Below are 15932 nucleotides of genomic sequence, written 5' to 3'. Positions count from 1 at the left end.
TCTACTCTACTCTACTCTACTCTCCACTCATACTCTACTCTACCTACTCTACTCTACTCTACTCTACTCTACTCTACTCTACACTCTACTCTACTCTACTCTACTCTCCTACTCTACTCTACTCTACTCTTCTCTCTACTCTACTCTACTCTACTCTTCTACTCTACTCTACTCTACTCTACTCTACTCTACTCTACTCTACACTCTACTCTACTCTACTACTACTCTACTCTACTCTACTCAACTCTACTCTTCTCACTCTACTCTACCTACTCTACTCTACTCTACTCTACTCTACTCTACTCTACTCTACTCTACTCTACTCTACTCTACTCTACCACTACTCTACTCTACTCTACTCTACTCTACTCAACACTACTCTACTCTACTCAACTACTCTACTCTACTCTACTCTACTCTACTCTACTCTACTCTACTCTACTCTACTCTACTCTACTCTACTCAACTCTACTCTACTCTACTCTACTCTACTCTACTCTACTCTACTCTACTCTACTCTACTCAACTCTACTCTACTCTACTCTACTCTACTCACTCTACTCTACTCTACTCTACTCTACTCTACTCTACTCTACTCTACTCTACTCTACTCTCTACTCTACTCTACTCTACTCTACTCTACTCTACTCTACTCTACTCTACTCTACTCTACTCTACTCTACTCTACTCTACTCTACTCTACTCTACTCTACTCTACTCTACTCTACTCTACTCTACTCTACTCTACTCTACTCTACTCTACTCTACTCTACACTACTCTACTCTACTCTACTCTACTCTACTCTACTCTACTCTACTCTACTCTACTCTACTCTACTCTACTCTACTCTAACCTACTCTACTCTACACTACTCTACTCAACTCTACTCTACTCTACTTCACTCTACTCTACTCTACTCTACTCTACTCTACTCTACTCACTCTACCTACTCTACTTCACTCTACTCTACTTACTCTACTCTACTCTACTCTACTCTACTCTACTCTACTCTACTCTACTCTACTCTACTCTACTCTACTCTACTCTACTCTACTCTACTCTACTCTACTCTACTCTACTCTACTCTACTCTACTCTACCCTCTACTCTACTCTACTCTACTCTACTCTACTCTACTCTACTCTACTCTACTCTACTCTACTCTACTCTACTCTACTCTACTCTACTCTACTCTACTCTACTCTACTCTACTCTACTCTACTCTACTCTACTCTACTCTACTCTACTCACTCTACTCTACTCTACTCTACTCTACTCTACTCTACTCTACTCTACTCTACTCTACTCTACTCTACTCTACTCTACTCTACTCTACTCTACTCTACTCTACTCTACTCACTCTACTCTACTCTACTCTACTCTACTCTACCTACTCTACTCTACTCTACTCTACTCTACTCTACTCTACTCTACTCTACTCTACTCTACTCTACTCTACTCTACTCTACTCTACTCTACTCTACTCTACTCTACTCTACTCTACTCTACCTACTCTACTCTACTCTACTCTACTCTACTCTACTCTACTCTACTCTACTCTACTCTACTCTACTCTACTCTACTCTACTCTACTCTACTCTACTCTTCTCTACTCTACTCTACTCTACTCTACTCACTCTACTCTACTCTACTCTACTTCTCTACTCTACTCTACTCTACTCTACTCACTCTACTCTACTCTACTCTACTCTACTCTACTCTACTCTACTCTACTCTACTCTACTCTACTCTACTCTACTCTACTCTACTCTACTCTACTCTACTCTACTCTACTCTACTCTACTCTACTCTACTCTACTCTACTCTTACTCTACTCTACCTACTCTACTCTACTCTACTCTACTCACTCTACTCTACTCTACTCTACTCTACTCTACTCTACTCTACTCTACTCTACTCTACTCTACTCTACTCTACTCTACTCTACTCTACTCTACTCTACTCTACTCTACTCTACTCTACTCTACTCTACTCTACTCTACTCTACTCTACTCTACTCTACTCTACCTCTACTCTACTCTACTCTACTCTACTCTACTTCTCTACTCTACTCTACTCTACTCTACTCTACTCTACTCTACTCTACTCTACTCTACTCTACTCTACTCTACTCTACTCTACTCTACTCTACTCTACTCTACTCTACTCTACTCTACTCTACTCTACTCTACTCTACTCTACTCTACTCTACTCTACTCTACTCTACTCTACTCTACTCTACTCTACTCTTCTACTCTACTCTACTCTACTCTACTCTACTCTACTCTACTCTACTCTACTCTACTCTACTCTACTCTACTCTACTCTACTCTACTCTACTCTACTCTACTCTACTCTACTCTACTCTACTCTACTCTACTCTACTCTACTCTACTCTACTCTACTCTACTCTACTCTACTCTACTCTACTCTACTCTACTCTACTCTACTCTACTCTACTCTACTCTACTCTACTCTACTCTACTCTACTCTACTCTACTCTACTCTACTCTACTCTACTCTACTCTACTCTACTCTACTCTACTCTACTCTACTCTACTCTCTACTCTACTCTACTCTACTCTACTCTACTCTACTCTACTCTACTCTACTCTACTCTACTCTACTCTACTCTACTCTACTCTACTCTACTCTACTCTACTCTACTCTACTCTACTCTACTCTACTCTACTCTACTCTACTCTACTCTACTCTACTCTACTCTACTCTACTCTACTCTACTCTACTCTACTCTTCTCTACTCTACTCTACTCTACTCTACTCTACTCTACTCTACTCTACTCTACTCTACTCTACTCTACTCTACTCTACTCTACCACTCTACTCTACTCTACTCTACTCTACTCTACTCTACTCTACTCTACTCTACTCTACTCTACTCTACTCTACTCTACTCTACTCTACTCTACTCTACTCTTCTCTACTCTACTCTACTCTACTCTACTCACTCCTACTCTACTCTACTCTACTCTACTCTACTCTACTCTACTCTACTCTACTCTACTCTACTCTACTCTACTCTACTCTACTCTACTCTACTCTACTCTACTCTACTCTACTCTACTCTACTCTACTCTACTCTACTCTACTCTACTCTACTCTACTCTACTACTCTACTCTACTCTACTCTACTCTACTCTACTCACTCTACTCTACTCTACTCTACTCTACTCTACTCTACTCTACTCTACTCTACTCTACTCTACTCTACTCTACTCTACTCTACTCTACTCTACTCTACTCTACTCTACTCTACTCTACTCTACTCTACTCTACTCTACTCTACTCTACTCTACTCTACTCTAATCTACTTCTACTCTACTCTACTCTACTCTACTCTACTCTACTCTACTCTTCTCTACTCTACTCTACTCTACTCTACTCTACTCTACTCTACTCTACTCTTCTCTACTCTACTCTACTCTACTCTACTCTACTCTACTCTACTCTACTCTACTCTACTCTACTCTACTCTACTCTACTCTACTCTACTCTACTCTTCTCTTCTCTACTCTACTATACTCTACTCTACTCTACTCTACTCTACTCTACTCTACTCTACTCTACTCTACTCTACTCTACTCTACTCTACTCTTCTCTACTCTACTCTACTCTACTCTACTCTACTCTACTCTACTCTACTCTACTCTACTCTACTCTACTCTACTCTACTCTACTCTACTCTACTCTACTCTACTCTACTCTACTCTACTCTACTCTACTCAGTACAAATTTACAGATTTTTCGAAATTGACATCAATTTTTATAAACACTCCAAATTTTATTTCATTAAATATTAAGCAAATTGAGCATATTTTCAACTCCCCACACGTTTTAAGCTAAAAATTTTGTTTATGTACCATAAATACTTAAAAAATACTAAGTTCTTTATGTTCAAACAATAGAGATTTTTTTTACAGATATTTTTGTTCCAGATACAGATGCTCAGATTTTTTCAAGGGAAAACACAGATTTAAATGTGGCAACCCTGACTGTGATTAATGATTTGTGAAATTATAAAAACAATGATATCTACACACTTAAAATTTACTGCTGAGTCTCGGTAATTATTTGCCTGAAACGGCACCACTGACTGATGGGTTAAAAATATGATAGCTGTCACAGTTTTCTGTAAATTTCGGTTCATCTCTAAAATTTCGATAATATTTGCTGTCGAAATTTCCGAGATTTTCGAAAAAATATGACAGATGTCACTCTTTGACACTCTTTGTTTGCTTTCTCTTTGATCAATAATTATTTTATTCATTCCATATTTCATAACACTCAATGCATAGTAAGCAAGACAGTATTACTATCTCTCGATTAAGGGGAAGAAAGCTTAGAAAATATATATAATAACGACGTAATTAACGAAACAAAGTGAGAGAGGAGAGAATCTGTCATTGTTACTTAGGTCCCTTTGAAAAATTACGCGAGAATTCTTGTAATTCGGTTCCAATGATTTTCTCACTTGAAACGGAGGGAAGCATGGAAAACTCAAAGCTTTGGCGGCAATCGACTGTTGTTTGATTTTTCACCCCCGTCACGGATGTCATTCTTATGCCTTTTTCTTGAAACTTTTTTTCTTTTGTCTTTGGTTCGATTATACGTCAGAGCTTGCGAAAAGACGAATAAGAGTTCAAAAGATCAGCACAGTACGTCGTACTCTGCGGTCGTAGCAATATGAAAAGTAAAGCAAGTTTGTTTTGTTTTAGTGCATTTCATAAGTTTTGTGTCGCTTCTTTTGACGTAAATCGCTTATGGTTGACGTTCGAGTGGAATCAAAACCATTTCTAAATTTAAGTGATATTCTAAAACCAAACTGTTTTTCTTCGTAGACAGCCGGAAGAACATTTGAGTTTACGATTGATATGTATATGTTACCAACCAGCATATTTCGGAATTTATAGAAAAATCAGCTATTAGACAAATTTACCGAACAAACCAGAAAAATAAATGACTGAACACGAAAGCAACTGTGATTCACCCTGTTAAACATTGCTCCGCACCAATCGTCTAAGTCACACCGATTTTAATGTTGTTATTCACTCTCCCGTCCACCCCTTTGGCATCACACCATGTTTCAAGGGCTAACATCCCAACACATGTAAAAACGAGATAGCATATCACCACTTCTTTTCATACATCTTCATCTCACTGCTGACAGCGGGCACAAATTAATTTGAGCCCAGGACATGAGTTCATTGTCATTCACTGTTACTCGGTATAGGGATGCCAAAGGCTCGCTCCCGTCAGTTCTCTCCCTAGTGTGTGACGTTGCGTTCATTCACCACTGGAGGAGCAAGAAGTTTGTTCACCGCAGAGAAGAAGGAAAAAATTGATCTCCTCTTGTCAAAAGAAGGAAAAAACGGTTTTAATATGGTGGAACAACAGTCGATCCGTAAGTAGTGCTGAGGAAAAATTCTGTGCGGTGTTTTTGTGTGTGCGCTAACTGTTTCTAAAACTAGCAGACATTGTGAGCAACGAAAAAACAGTTCGATCGGTACTCGTGGATTATGCCGTGCCAGCTTTTGGAGTGATTCAAAATCGGGGAAAATGTCTGTAAGTAAATATAGGGACTGTGTGTGGAGAAAAAGCGAAGGGAAAAAGTGCGAGTGTTGAGCTCCTCCCGAACGCATTAGGTTTTTTTTAGTGGAGCGTAAACGGGCTAAAAATGGCCGATAGAGAAAATCTGTTTTAGGGGGAACAATATTGAACCTTTTTTCTGGTCCTAGTGCATAATTCTCGGGTGAAGGCTATTGGCCATGGTGCGGGGGTGCTGTCAGTATCGGATAAAATTGATTCCTTATTCGGCTGGGGAGCCCCACCCTCACGGACAACAGCAGCACGGCAATCTTGCAATTAGCACTCTAAATTTGGAAAAAAGAAGGTCAGTGAGTCCTCGTTTGGACGATGCTCGGTGGTGCGGGTAATAATATCAACAATAACAATGATAATAATTTTAATAATTCATGATGGCGAATGATTACCATATCAGAACAAAAATCAATGATAGCTAGATCGGGCAGTCTCGTCGGGTCTGCTGTTGCAGGGTGAATTGAGTGAAGGCTAAATGAATTGAATCCTCAGTAAGCTTAGCTACAGTCGAACAAAAAATTTAATTTTCTTGTCTTTTAAGTTGTTTAAAAAGAAAATGTTCAGAAATTGAAAAATAGCATTTACAAAACATCGAAGAAGACATTCTAAATGCTGCGTGTGCGTTTTGGCTGACGGCCGAAAAGTTCACTTCAAAGTTCAGAGCATTGTGAAAATAAACCAAACCATCGAGCGTACCGAAGCTGAAAATGAGCAGTGAAAAAAAAAACTGTCCTCGAAATATTGTAAACCGGCCGTGTCCCGCCGCTTGTCACTTGAACAATCAATTTTCCTCATCAACCACTCAAGGAGGGATTTCACGCCGATTCACTCGGTCGTTGGCAGTGAAATTTTCAGTGAAACTTTGCAAGTTTGGTGATATTGGGAATTTAAGTAATTTTTCCTTATTAGATCAGCATCTTATCTCGAGATCAATTAAAATACATTGTTTCAATTTTTATATAAAAATAGTAAATTATTCAAAAGCTAGCGAGCTGACTTGAATTCCAAACGCGGTGGTGTGTAAAAAAGAAACAAGCGAGAATCTCTTATCAAAGCTACCCGAGGTATCTTTGAAAGGGCAAAGGAACAAGCTGATAAAACAAGCACAATTTCTCTACTTTGGCGTAACGCCAGAAGAATATGAATAAAAGAAAAAAATGTGGAAACAATTTACTTTTCCAAAGTAAACATGTTTTGTATTTATTTTTGATACATGTTTCCAACACGGATAAACTGCCGAAGGCGATCCTGTTGTTGCGATCACAGGTTGTTTTCCAAACAGCGTGGACACTTAAATAGAGATACTGCGATTCACTCTGAATCAGAACGACGGTATCTCTGCTCTTGAGTGGCGCGTAAGGAACCGCAAAGGGGGCAGAGAAAACCATCGAAACGTTTCTGGAGATTGGTGAACAATCCACCGACTGGATCACCAAATTGACCCCAGATGTCTGTTTGGCGTTTAGAATGGCGGCTTCCGGTTTCTGTTCCTGGGAAATATCTTAAAATGGCCATTTTCGAAACCCGAATAACGCTCAGTGGACTCCAGGCGCCATGTAGCGGTTCGAAACGTGCTTTGGCAGTATGGTAAAAATTGCAGCTTTCAGGACAAACCAAGTTAGACTACAAAACGCTTCAGGGTGATCAGTACTATTTGGATCGGGATGGCCAGATTGTTGATGAGGTGGAGACATCAATTTTCACTAGAAAGTTCGGTGAAAAGGCAATGGTTTGGCAAGCCATATGTTAGAGTGGCATGTTTTCCGAGCCATTCGTAACAGACACAATGAATGCCGCTGTCCACGTCGGAGAGTGTCTCAATCGGCGTCTGCTGCCCATAATCCGTAAAAATGACTACCCAGTACTGTTTGGCTAGAATTGGCATCAGTGCACTACGACTTTGGACGAAAAGAACGCAGCGCGGGCAACAATGCTGCGTAGAGCCACCAGTCAGAATGTGGAGCGATATAGACTGAAACGGAGGCAGCAAGTCCAACTCTTTAAAGAAAAAAAGCGTCGCCAGGAAGAGGAGGAATGTGAAGAACTCGAGCAGCTCGAGAAGCAGCTTTACGATGAACACCTGAATGGCGCGCAAGCAGGAGACCACAACAGGAGCGGAGAGGACGTAATCGGTGCAACGAACGACGAAGATGTGCCACCCCCAACAATAAGCGAAGTTAAGGATGCGATCCGGTATCTCAAGAACAACAAAGCGGCCGAAAAAGACGGCATCAGAGCTGAACTTATTAAGATGGGCTGCCTAGCTCGCTGCATCGGCTGATCGTCGAGATCTGGGAAACAGAACAGCTACCGGAGGATTGGAAAGAAGGGGTTATCTGCCCCATCTACAAGGGCGACAAACTAGACTGCGGGAACTATCGAACGACCTACAAAGTGTTTTCCCGGGTCATCTTCCAACGCCTGTCATCATTAGCCAGCAGGTTTGTAGGAAGTTACCAGGCCGGCTTCATGGAAGGACGGTCTACGACTGACCAAATCTTTACACTGTGGCAGATCCTCCAAAAGTGCCGCGAGTTTAGAGCCCCTACACACCATCTTTTCGTCGATTTCAAGGCCGCATACGATACAATAAACCGACAAGAGCTATTGAAAATTCTTGACAAAAATAGCTTTCCGGGGAAGCTGACAAGACTGATTATGGCTACGATGGAGGTTGTGAAGATGGAGGACCCATTCGAGTCTCACAGGGGGCTCCGACAAGGTGATGGTCTCTCCTGCTTATTGTTAACGTCGCGTTAGAGGGTGTTATGAGACGAGCGGGGTTTGACATGCGGGGCACGATTTTAACAGATCAGGTCAATTTATTTGCTTTGCGGATGACGTGGATATTGTCGGCAGAAAATTTGAGACGGTAGCAGACTGAAGATTAATACTGTTACTGTTGTTTCAGTGTTGCAAATGTTGATTGAACAGGTAGCCCACTTGGTCACGCGTCGCCTCTGTATCCTGTACAAAACGCTAATGAGACCCGTCGTTCTCTAAGGGTATGAACTGTGGACAATGCTCGAGGAGGACTTGCAAGCACTCGGAGTTTTTGAACGTCGGGTGCTAAGAACCATCTTTGGCGGTGTGCAGGAGAACGGAGTGTGGAGGCGTAGGTTGAACCACGAGCTTGCGCGCCTCTACCGTGAACCCAGTATTCAGAAAGTGGCTAAAGCAGGGAGGATACGCTGGGCAGGGCATGTAGCTAGAATGCCGGATAGCTACCCTGTAAAATTGGTGTTCGCTTCGAATCGGGAATGGAGCACGATCTGCTGAGTACCGGGTGCCCGCGAAATTAGAGGCAGGCAGCCATGGACCGAGTAAATTGGTGGAACCACGTTATGCAGGCCATGTCTTAGGACGTACGGCCATCTAAGTGAGTAAGCAAGCACTACTCAAGGGACACGGTGGCCAACGAGGTTGATTTCGTGCCAAAGGAGATGAATCCGCCAAATTGTCCCCAGGCAAGGCCAACCGAGACTTTTTAGACTCTTACCAAGTCATATTTGAGAAAATTTGTGAAGCCAGCAGATTCCATCAAAAACTTCGCAAAAGACTGGAAAAAGTGTCCGGAATCATCGCTAATCAGTCTGTGCTTCCAAAAATTTGATCATTGGTCTACGATTGACTAGAACAAAATTTTTAATCAATGCACTGTAATAGAAGACCTTTTAGCTCTCATTTATTGCATTGGTATTAGTGAGACACAGAAGGTCCTGTCCAAGCCTCGGATTATCCGCGATTACTGTAATTTTCAACACTTCTCCCTAATTCGAGACACCAACTAGTTCGCAAGAACGGTTTTGCTTCTAAACACTAGTTCTTGCTGTAGGCTATCGTGCATAAAATGGTAGCGAACACTCATGTGCTTTGTTCGAGGATTGTACGATCCATTTGTTGCGATGCTGGTTGCAGATTGGTTGTCACAGTTGAGAGGTACAGAACGATGTCTTTTGAATATCTGCAACCAAATGTTCACAGGATGACATTTCTGTAGTTGATTTGCGGGTATCTGGATCTTTTTCCCAATCGCCATCGCGGTAACCAACTAGCTCAATGTATCCTTGTTCGGACCACCGATGTTAACAAAAGGGGTGAGTTACTTTTAGAATATATTATTTATTACAACATTGATATTTGCAATTAGGGTTGTGAACCAACCTTCATTAATTCTATCAGAGAAGAAGTTCTCATGATCGACTTGAACTTTGTCCTACAGTACAGTCGCATTTTACCAACAGCTCGAGGCTAAGTCTTAGACTACCGAGAGATATTGAAATTTTGTTTTTCGCTTTCAACGGGCAATCTTCTTGAAAGACTACCTGTTGAAACGCAAAGTAATAAATTTGTTTTTAACGTTAACGAGTGTTTAGTGAGTAAATGTGGTTTGAGATATTTCTACTTAAATTCTATAGTGAAGTGAAAGTGTAGTGAAGTTTTCCAGTTATGCCTGGAAAAAATAAAAAAGCTCGCTTTGATGCGGCTTCAAGGAAACGTGAGGCATCTCCTCCAAGTGACACTGAAATTTCGACTAACAGGTATGATATTCTTTCTTCCGTTGGGGATCAAGAAATTCAAACTTCTCATAAAGCCGTTATGAAGAAGGTTAAAGTTCCACCTATTGTGGTATTTGTAGCCAATTTTAAAGCATTTCGATCAGAGCTTTCATCGTTTCTGTCGGATGTGAAAGTTAATTTTCAGATTGGCCGCCAAGGCGAAATTCGTATTTTGGCCGAATCTTTTGATGGCCATAAACATCTTTTACAGTATTTGACTGAAAAGATGTATAAATTTTATTCTTTTGATGCCAAAAACGAGAGACCGTTTAAGGCTGTTTTAAAAGGTCTTTCAAATGACCAAACTATTGAGGAAATTACAAAATGTTTGTCAGAATCACTTGGTTTTGCTCCCAACCAAGTAATTTTGATGAAACGAAAGGCAAATGCCAAAATTAATCAAACTGGAATACACCAGGAAAATTACTTAGTACATTTTGATCGTACTAAAGTAAATAATTTGAAATGTTTGGAAAAAGCACGTGTTTTATTTAACGTACGAATAAAATGGGAATATTTCAAGAGACATGGAGAAATCCATAATCTTACTCAATGTCGGAATTGTCAAGCCTATGGTCATGGAACTCGAAACTGCCATATGGCGGCAAATGTATGATTTGTGGTGACACTGGTCACACGAAAGATATCTGCCCCGTGAAAGAGACCACCAATAGTTTCAAATGTGTAAATTGTGGGGGAAATCACAAATCTAATTTCTTTAATTGTCCTGTAAGGTCAAAAATTATTGCTTCCAGACAACGTAGGAATTCTAAGCAACCTGTTGTCAATGTGGGTATACAAAAGACTTTCAATACTGTTCAGGCATCACCAGCACTTTCGCTAGCAGGTGTGTCTGTAGGTAATAATTTGAATTCAGATAACAAATTTCAGACAAAAAATCCTGTTCAGGCAACACCAGGCTGTTCATCTGCCAGTGTCTGAATACCTGTGATTGAATACCTACAACAATCCATGCTGCAGCTAATGTCCGTTTTGTTGAACTGTAACTCGATGTACGAGGCTGTTCAAGAAAATATAAAATTTACAACTAATATTGTTTTGAAATTGAAATTCAGCAATGATTTTAAATAATGCTGTAAATTTTCTAAATTGGAATGCTCGCTCTTTGAAAGCGAAAGAAGATGAATTTTTCAATTTTTTAACAGCAGTTGTGACTGAAACGCTTTTAAAGCCAAATATTAAAACAAAAAAGAACCCAAATTACATGGTTCATAGGTTTGATAGAATTGATGTTGCCGGTGGTGGAGTTGCAATAGTTATCCACCGTGAATAAAACATCGATTTTTACCCCATCTTGAAACCAAAGTTATCGAGAGTTTGGGAATTGAAATTGAAACAAGTATTGGCACTTTATTAATAGCCGCAGTGTATTTGCCTTTTCAATGCACTGGTGAGCGAAAAAAATATTTCAAGGGAGATTTGCAAAAACTCACAAGAAATAAATCTAAATTTTTAATCATCGGTGATTTTAATGCGAAACATCGATCTTGGAATAATGCTCAAAGCAATTCTAATGGAAAAATATTGTTTAATGATTGCTCGGCTGGATTTTATTCAGTTTTATTTCCAAATGGTCTTACATGTTATTCTTCTATTAGGAATCCATCTACAATTGATTTGGTACTAACAAATCAAAGTCATTCATGCAGTGATTTACTCATGCTGACTTTGATTCTGATCATCTTCCCATAACATATTCTATTTCCCATGAAACTATTTTAAATCCCACTAGATCTGTGTTAAATTATCACAAGACTAATTGGGATAGATATCGTTCTACGATCGAAGAAAATTAGAATGATGATATTATTTTACAAAATAGTGCTGACATTGACAGAGCATTAGAAACATTTAGCAGCTTATACGTTTGAAGAACATACGGAGACGTCAATACCAAAGATCTCGTGATCCTGCTTTGAAAATTATTTTTCAAGAATTACAAAAGGAAATTAAACAGATTCACTCTCTTGCGAAATGAGAATTTCATGAGAGAAGTTGAACAACTAAAACCTTTTTCAAAACCTTTCTGGAAACTTTCGAAAGTTCTTAAGAAACCTTTGAAGCCCATTCCAGTCCTTAAAGATGGTGATTGCATTTTTCTAACGAATGAACAAAAATCTCAAAAACTTGCTCAGCAGTTTGAGAGTGTTCATAACTCCAATTTGAACGTAGTAAGTCCTATTGAAAATGAAGTAAACCAAAAGTATGATCAGATCACCACCCAAGAATTTCTTTTTGAAGAGGTATTGGAAACAAACTTGAATGAGGTGCGAACTATTCTCAAAAAAATCAAAAACATGGAAGCACCAGGAGATGATGGGATTTTCTATATCCTCATCAAAAGACTTCCCGAAAACTCTTTAAATTTCTTGGTAAAAATTTTTAACAGATGCTTTGCACTAGCACATTTTCCTACGAAATGGAAAAATGCCAAACTAACTCCAATTTTAAAACCCGAAAAAAATCCAGCTGAGGCATCAAGTTATCGACCAATTAGTTTACTTTCCTCTATTAGCAAACTTTTTGAAAGAGTAATTCTCAATAGAATGATAACACATATTAATGAGAACTCAATTTTTGCAAATGAGCAGTTTGGTTTTCGCCATGGGCATTCCACTACTCATCAGTTACTTAGAGTAACAAATATGATTCGAACTAATAAATCTGAAGGCTATTCGACTGGAGCAGCTCTACTAGATATAGAAAAGGCATTCGACAGTGTTTGTCAAATTTCAGTTTTCCGCTTTACCTTACAAAAATGATACAAAGTTATTTAACTGACCGCACTCTTCAGGTTAACTATCTAAATGGTAAATCTCATAGATTGCCTGTTAGAGCTGGTGTGCCTCAGGGGAGTATCTTGGGCCCAAACATTTTTACTTCTGATCTTCCTGATTTACCACCAGGTTGTGAGAAATCTCTGTTTTGTGACGATACAAGCATTTCCGCAAAAGGAAAAAGCCTTCGTGTTATATGCAGTCGGCTACAAAAAAGTTTAGATATATTTTCTTCATACTTGCAGAAATGGAAGATTTCCCCTGATGCTTCTAAAACACAGTTAATTATTTTTCCTCATAAGCCAAGAGTTTCATTTCTCTAACCCACCCATAACCACGTTATTAAGATGAACGGTGTGGTCTTAAATTGGTCTGATCAAGTTAAATACTTAGGGCTAATTTATGATAAGAATCTTACTTTCAAGGAGCACATTGAAAATATCCAGTCAAAGTGCAATAAGTATATCAAATGTTTATATCCTCTTATCAACAGGAATTATTTCTTCTGCTATGTTTTTCCCATCAATTGTAGATGTTAATAAACTAGCGTTAGACATATTTGTGCTCAGTGTTCATCCTGATGTTATTTTGACCAGTAGTGTTATCTGAAATTGGTAGGTTGTTTTTGTTTACAAGTATTGAGTTAGGAAAATGCGTTTGCATCATAACTTCAAGTGTTTCGGTTTCGTCAGCAGTAAAGGAGTTGTTTTCTTTCTTAAGTGAACCCAACCCATTTGTGTGATCTCTCGAGAGGACTTTTTAAAGTCTCGCGACTACGGGGGTGTTTTCTATGCTTTCACACATACGCCTCCAGTCCGTTCGTTTAGATCTTCTAATTTCTTTGTTATATTCAGTAAGAGCACTCTTATATAGATCCCATTGCATGGTTCTTTTTGCTTTATTAAACAGCTTTCGGGCTCTTTTCCGTAACTTTTGCAAATTATTATTCCACCAAGATATATCTCGGTTCGTAGAATTTATGGAAATCGGACAGCTATTATGAAATGCCCTTAAAATTGTGCTAGAAGTTTGCTCTGCAGCATCTTCTAGTTCCTGAAATGATGTAAAATTGTTGTTAGGAATACCTTCGTGTACTAGATTTGAATAATAAAGATCCCAATTTGTTTTTCTAGGATTACGAAAATAATTGTCTTTAATTTCGTTAGTTTGATATTCAAATAATATTTGTCTATGACCCGATAACGATATTTTATCCGAAACATGCCAATTTTTAATATTTTCAGATAAAATATTACTACACAGAGTCAGATCAAGAACTTCTTCTCTTTTTTTTTAATAGGGGGGGGAATATTTGTAATGATTCATTTATGTACTAATATCTATTCAGAATTAGTATTGTGTGTTCTGCCACAAATGGTGACATTTCAACACTATTATATATATATATATATATATATATATATATATATATATATTATATATATATATATATATATATATATATATATATATATATATATATATATATATATATATATATATTTATATATATATATATATATATATATATATATATATATATATATATATATATATATATATATATATATATATATATATATATATATATGTATATATATATATATATATATATATATATATATATATATATATATATATATATATATATATATATATATATATATATATATATATATATATATATATATATATATATATATATATATATATATATATATATATATATATATATATATATATATATATATCTACTATATAAAAATGGAATTCCGTAACGCTTGATCTTATTGATATTATTCACTCAGTCTCTGAGGTGTACAGTAATCATCATCATTTTGAATCGTTCTGAATCAAAAATAATTAGCGGTGACATGTATGTTTTTTAACATGAAAATGTTCGCTGATGTTCAGGAAAGACATTCGAGAAAAAATAATAGGTATCTAATTACTAAAACTTGAGATATTATTCACAAAACTACGTAAAACATGCAAAATTATGACTTTCTGTGTTAAATTTGCCTCTAAATCAAAATTCAAAGCGAGGACATATGATTCTTTTTTCATTAAAATGTTTGTTAATGTTCAGGAAAGACATTTGAGGAAAAATAATTAGTATCTGATCACTAAAACTTGAGATATCATTCACAAAACTACGTAAAACATGCAAAATTATGACTTTTTATACTTAATTCGTCTCCAAATCAAAATTCAAAGCGATGACATGTGATTCTTTTTTCATTAAAATGTTCGTTGATGTTTAAGAAAGACATTTGAGAAAAAATAATAGGCATCTAATTACTAAAACTTGAGATATTATTCACAAAACTACGTAAAACATGCAAAATTATGACTTTCTGTGCTAAATTTGCCTCTAAATCAAAATTTAAAGCGATGACATATGATTCTTTTTTTAATAAAATGTTGGTTAATGTTCAGGAAAGACATTTGAGAAAAAATAACAGGTTTCTGATTACTAAAACTCGAGATATTATTCACAAAACTATGTGAAACATGTGAAATCATGACTTTTATGCTGAATTTGCCTCTAAATTAAAACTCGAAGCAGTGATCTGTGATTTTTACTATAATAAAATGTTCGTTGTGTTTAGGAAAGATATTTGAGGGAAAAATAATAGGTTTCTGATTATTCGAAATATAAATATTTTCCACAAAACCACATGAAAAATGCAAAACCATAACTTTTTAGGCACAATTTGTCTCTAAAATTCTTATTTAAAGCGACGACACGTGATTTTTTCAATAAAATGTTCGTTGATATTCAGGAATGACATTCGAGAAGAAATAATAGTTATCTGATAACTGAAAATAAAGATATTAGTCACAAAACTAAGTGAAACATGCAATATTATGAATATTTTGGCTCATTTTGTCTTTAAATCTTAATTCAAAGCTATGATGTATGAATTTTTCCATTAAAATGTTTGTTTATGTT

The 15932-nt window shown here is 37.4% G+C and overlaps 1 protein-coding gene across 2 annotated transcripts in view; it reads left to right on the top strand.

The window, feature by feature from the left end:
* Nucleotides 1-5303: 5303 nt before the first annotated feature.
* The window catches only part of LOC129720519 (adenomatous polyposis coli protein-like), a 57753-nt gene continuing 47124 nt past the window's right edge, over nt 5304-15932 (top strand). For both annotated transcript variants that reach the window (XM_055672007.1, XM_055672004.1), the window contains exon 1: nt 5304-5583. The gene's annotated coding sequence lies outside the window, so the exon portion shown is untranslated. The remainder of the gene's footprint in view (nt 5584-15932) is intronic.

Source organism: Wyeomyia smithii, chromosome 1, assembly GCF_029784165.1.
Source record: "Wyeomyia smithii strain HCP4-BCI-WySm-NY-G18 chromosome 1, ASM2978416v1, whole genome shotgun sequence".
Lineage (NCBI taxonomy): Eukaryota > Metazoa > Arthropoda > Insecta > Diptera > Culicidae > Wyeomyia > Wyeomyia smithii.
Note: the sequence above shows the minus strand (reverse complement) of the source record. Positions and strands in the feature narration are given on the sequence as shown.